General features: G+C 52.2%; 1 pseudogene; it reads right to left on the bottom strand.

Annotated features, from left to right (window-relative positions):
- On the bottom strand, positions 4,072-5,316 carry LOC100061884 (lactate dehydrogenase B pseudogene; annotated as a pseudogene).

The following is a 5,852-nucleotide window of genomic DNA, read 5'->3' as shown; positions in this document are numbered from 1 at the left end:
TCAGAGTTTCCTGGGCTGAGCTCTTCCTGCAGGCCCTCCTCAGGGCTCTGCCAGGCCGGCGCCCCCTGTCCTGAGGCCTTCCTTGGCCCTGTCCAGCTCTGAGACAAACCCTACTGACTCGGAAGGGCCAGGAAGGCCCCATCCTCTGGGTCTCGAGCCTCGGGGGAGCTCTGAGATTCTAGCGATGGCCTCAGGGCATCTGGAGGTTCTTGGGGACCAGCACTGGGAGGTGGAACAGGGACAGAGCTACTTGTAGTCAGAAGACCCAAGCTCCACTCTCAGGTCCAACCCTGACTAGGGCTGCGACCTGGGGCAGGTGTCTTACCTCCCCGAGCCCCCTCCCTTGTCTGCCTCGCAGGGATATGTAAGATCCTTGGCAAACAGGAAAATGCTCTGCAAGTGTTGGTGGCCCTAGCAGGGCTGTGGCCTGACCTTAGGCCTGTCCCCCATCTGTCTCCCTTCTGGAAACTCTACTGAGCTGAACTTACAGACTCTCGAAGAAAAGGGGAAAGATATTCAAGGTAGAGAACAGCCTGAGCCAAGGCACAGTGTCAAACGCACACACACACACACATACACACACACACAACACACACACACACATTGAGCTCTTTGTGCCAGAAACTGTTCTAAACATCTTACGTGTATTAACTCATTTACCTCTCTTAACATCCCTATGAGGTAGGTATTAGCCTGCCCCTATTTTACAGATGAGGTAATGGAGGTCCAGAGAAGTAAAGTAACTTGCTCAAGGTCACACAGCAAGAAGTGGTGAGCCAAGATTTTAACCCAAGCAGTCTGCGATGAGAACAGGAGTAGAGGCAAGGGTTGTGGGCCTGGAAAGGATGGGAGAGACATCAGGGACTGGGCCGCATCTGCCTTGTCCACAGCTGTGGGGCCAGTGCCTAGTACAGTGTCTGGCACACAGCAGGTGCTCAAAATGTGCTCCTGGAACATGAGCTCTGGAGACGGTGGGGCCAGCTTGCTTGTCTGGGGACACCGAGGTTTTGCACAAGAAGGGGATGCTAGACCCTCAATGGCAGGAGGGCCCACCAAGTGGGCAGGCAGGAATTTTAAATAGTTCCTTAATCCCCCTGCAGCCCCCTCCCCTTAGGTCCAGTCTCCCCCACCCTGCCCCCCCTGCGCTGCATGCTAGCGCCCTTCCCTCCCTGTGGAATGTTCTTAGCTCTCCTGGAGCGCAGGGTCTGGGGTGGGCCGGATGGAGCTCTGGGGGGACACACACAGACTTGGAGGAGAGTTCGCTGCCAGCAGAGGCTGCTGAGAGACCAGCCTGTGTGCAGGGCTGGAGGTCTGGGGGCTGGTGAGAACGGAAGTTTGCATACTCTGTGGCACTCAGACCCCACTAGGAATGTGGCTTTGGGCCAGGATCCCTCTGGGCAAGAAAGGATGACTCGGCAGAAACAGCATCCTGACCCCACAGGACAACTGGAGCCGCTGTGTTGGGGGTGGGTGCCAAGTGGCAGGGCTGGTTAATTCATGACCCCTCCACCTCAGCCTTCATCTCCACCCCCCAACCCCCAGCACCCCTTTCGATGCCCTTCTCTGGGTAGCAACTTTCAGACAGACTTGAGGGGGGCCATGGACTGGCCAGCTCTTTCCCACTCCAAGGGGCAGAATTGTTAAGTGGTGGGGAGGAAGCAGTCCACCGTTGAGGGCCCCAGGCCTGGCCAAGGGCAGAAGCCCAGCATGATTCAGGGTGGGGGGCGTTAGGCAGTCGGGGGAGCTGTGCTGGACTGGGCACCGGGGAATTCCAGCCCAGGGGAGCCAATTGGAAGCACATGTGTTTGGACAGGCACAGAAACCACAATGCTGCTGCCTTGTTCTTTGAGCCCAGCTTCTGAAACATTTAGGATCTGTCACCGGGAACCCTGAGAAATGTGTCCCGTTGTCACCACTGGGGACTACCATGGCACTCCAGTTGTCACCTACTTGCACCCCGGGTCCCGAGCAGAAGTGGATGGTGGTGATGGTGGTAGTGAAAATGACGATATTGTTACAGCTGTGGCCGCCGCCGCTATTATCATTTATTGAGTGTTTCCCACACACCCTGTTAACCACTTTTACCTGTTTAATCTCATGCGTTCCTCATAACAACCCTATGAAGTAGGTAGGTTCTAGTCTTGTCCTAATTTTTAGATAAGAAACAGCATTGCAGAAGATTAAGTCACTAGTCTGAGGTCACCCAGGTAGCGAGCAGCAGAATAAACTTCCCAGTCTGGGATCTTAATGACTCACTTGATTCATGACTCCCTTCTTCTGCCCCTTGGACGAAGGAGGAAGGCAGAGTGCCTGTGGCTCTGCTCCCTTCCCCTGGGGGCCACACAGCGACCGAGGGTCAGCAGGGATGGCCCATGGAAACATTGACCCCTTTCTGGGAGCTATTGCAACACCCAGCGGTTTCCTGTGCGACGCATCATAGGGTGCTTGGGGTCTGGTGAGCAGTGAAGGTCCTGGGATTTGGGGTAGAAGACACGAGTCTGCCTCCTGACTTTCTAGCTGTGTGACTGACACCCCATTGTGTCTCTCTGGATCTTGGCTCCCTCACGTGTGAAACGAGAGAGCAGAACACAGCTTGCCATCTATGATCTGCTCAGAGAAATGAAATGTAGACCATGAGGCCACTGCAGCCGGGGGCCTGACCAGACAGAAAGCAGGGTGGCTGGGAAGGGGTTGCAGGGGAGGAGGTGGGGGGGGGCAGCTGGAAGGGCGTGTAGGGCTGGCATCTCACTGCTCTGCTCCCAGGTCTGGAGCGAGGCTGGCAGAGAGCAGGAGCTCCCTTCCTAAGAGATAATAGCTCCTTTGCACTCATCCTTCTGCTGGACAGTGGTCACCAGGAGGTGACCCAGTGGCCTTTGGTGAGGACACAGCACTGCATTGCTGCCCCTTCCCAGGAAAGCCCCCTGGGCAGAGCTGTTCTGGGTGCCAAATGACAACCAGGTTCTTGCCAGTGCCTGTTTGCTGACTTCCCTATCGATGGAACCTCTGTCCTGCTCTAACCTGGCCTTCTGTGAGTTGACTGGTTCCTGTTGCTCCAGCAACAGAGCAATTGTGGAGGTGGCTGCAAACAGCTATGTTAAATCGCTTCATCAATTCTTGCCCACGGGCATTGTGCCAAACAGGGGTGGTTACGGCTATGCTAGAGTTAGTCACCGCCTGCAACTGAATGTGGCTGAGACGGTCGTAAACAGGCATGGAATAGGCAAATAACAGGCCCCACAAATACATCTTGGCTGCTTGAAGAACTTTTAGAATCATGAAGACGTTATATTATATCCCTTACAGTTTTATCACTGAGTCTTTTTTGTTACATTCCAAACCTTCGCAAACCAGTAATTTCCATAGGATGTGTATGGCCAGGCTCCCTCCCCATCACCCCATTCCTCAGCTCTTCATAAGGACTTATCAATAACAGCATATCCCTTCGGTTTGGGCTGTTATTATGGCTCTATCCTGGAACATCCTGTCACGGTTATTTTTTAGAAACATCATTTGGTTCATAATCTCTTAGCAACAGAACTTTGAGGGCTAACGGCCAATGTGCGCTCCCAGCAAGTTGATCGTGACTTGTGGGCCAACAAACCCACAGCAGCCGAGTTGGAGCACCCTCTGATTATGGGTTTAACTGTTTTAGGTCATCGAACGTCACCATCACCCGCCACGGGCCAAGCTTGCTTTGTTATACGCCTGAGAGCATCTGCAGTGGCAGCCACACACCCGGGGCCTGGGAGAACTCTCAGTCACTGGTGCCCAAGGCCGTCACAGCCTCGTCTCCTCCTTTGTACACGTCCCGGAGAGTGTCTAAGCGGCAAGAGGAGGAAGACAGGAGCAGCGACCTCACGCTCTGTGTGTGCCTGCACATTATGTCCTCAAGCCCCTGTGCAGCAGTGTGAGGACCATCCTGCTGTGTGACAGCTGAGGAAGCAGCAGCTCAGACAGGTGAAGCCACCGGCCATGCTCACAGCCTGGCAGAGGCATGGGCAGGATTGGCATCCAGGCCTGCCTGAGGCCTCAGCCTCCACTCTCTCTTTACTTTTCCTTTTTTTTTATAATAGTTAATTTTATTTATTCAAGGGCTCATATTGCAAGCAATAAACCAAGCATGGACTTTGATTCTGCGAGCCCCCATTCACATATCCAGGAAGATAAAAGCAACGTACATGAATGAAAACTCAGGGTTCGTGGTTAACCACGCTGGAGTTGTTGAATTTCTACAGCCTAGAACCCAGAAGTCACAGGTGTTGTAGGTCCTTCTGGATGTCCCACTGGGCATCTGCACTTTTCTTGAGCTGAGCGACCTCATCAGCCTTCAGCTTCTGGTTGATAATGTTGGTTAATCCCCCAGCATTCAGGATGCGTGCAGGGCTCAGGAAGACTTCGTTCTCAATGCCCCACGTCCCCTTCACCATCGCTGACGCTGGGTGAATCCTGGATAGAGTTTAAACGCGGATTCAATGAGATCAATCCCGCTTCACCCCATAGCCCAGTTGGTATATCCTTTTAGCTTGATGACTTCACAGGCACTTTCAACCACCATCTTGTGCACTTCTCTCCAATTTTCACTATCATCGTCCATTCTCATCTCTGGATTCAGAGTCTGGAAAGAAACGCCTGCCACATTCACTCCACTCCACGCAGCCACACTTGAGTCGCCATGTTCTCGCCAAATCCATCCATGGCAGCTGCTGGGATGAATGCCAAGTTTTTCAGCTCTAGGATAGTGAAATCTATCAGGTTCCAGATTACACCGGCTTCCTATCGCATGGTGCTTGGGTAATCCACTTTTACTTTCCAGATAACATGTGTGAGAATACCCACTGGGTTGGAAACCGTAATTATGATGCATTTAGGACTATACTCAGTGATCGGGAGAGTAATAAACTTGAAGCCATTCACATTCCGCTGCGGCAGATTGAGATGACTGTCCCTCTTGCTGAGGGACTCCTGCAGTTACCATCACAATCTTAGAGTTGGCCGTCACAGAATAATCTTTATCTGCCGTAATTTTAGGTGTCTGAAGAAATAAGCTGCTGTGCTACAGATCCATCATTTCTCCCTTATCCACAAGAGCAAGGTCATCAGCCAGAGACTTTCCCAGAGTGCTCCTGGCACACGCCATACCATACCAACTTGTCCAATACCCACTACCGTGATCCTATTGTTTGGGACTGTTTCTGCAACCAAGGCAATCAGTTTTTCCTCAAGAGTTGCCATTGTTCACAGGCGAGAGAAGGCTCTGGGGATGGTTGTAAGAGTTGTGTGAAGAAGACAATGTCAGCTGCATGCCCAGCCTCCACGCTTTCTGCTCATCCTGTTCACACATCATGTCTGTAGGGGCAGCTGGGTCTTCCCTGGATGTGTGATCTCCATAGGTTGTGCCCCAGAGCATAGCACGAGAGCCATTGCCACACACCTATTCCACACGTCAAAGAACACACATACAGCACGTGCATCCCAGAGGCACTGAGCCAGCACTCACACTGGGGCTCACAATCCTTTTTTTATTTTGGTTCTTCCTGGTCCCTCCCCAAGGCTGAGACCATGGTTCTCCATCTGTGTGGGATAGGAATAAAAATTAAAATAACAACTACTGCTTATTACTATGAGACAGGAACTTTACTCACATGCCCTTATTTACTCCTTAAAACCTTATAAGGACGTGATATTGTTTTCCTCACTTACAGATTAGGAAATTGAGAGTCAAGAGTAATTGAATGACTTGTCCTCAGTCACAGAAAACAGGTTCTTTTCGTGACACCGGTTGCACGCCTCCCCTCCCCACAGTTCTGTTACTCACAAGCGGAGGTGGGTTTACTGAGAATCTCTTGAAGCTT

Source organism: Equus caballus, chromosome 5, assembly GCF_041296265.1.
Source record: "Equus caballus isolate H_3958 breed thoroughbred chromosome 5, TB-T2T, whole genome shotgun sequence".
Taxonomy (NCBI): Eukaryota; Metazoa; Chordata; class Mammalia; order Perissodactyla; family Equidae; genus Equus; species Equus caballus.
The sequence above is the reverse complement of the archived record's forward strand: the minus strand, read 5'-3'. Positions and strand labels throughout refer to the sequence as shown.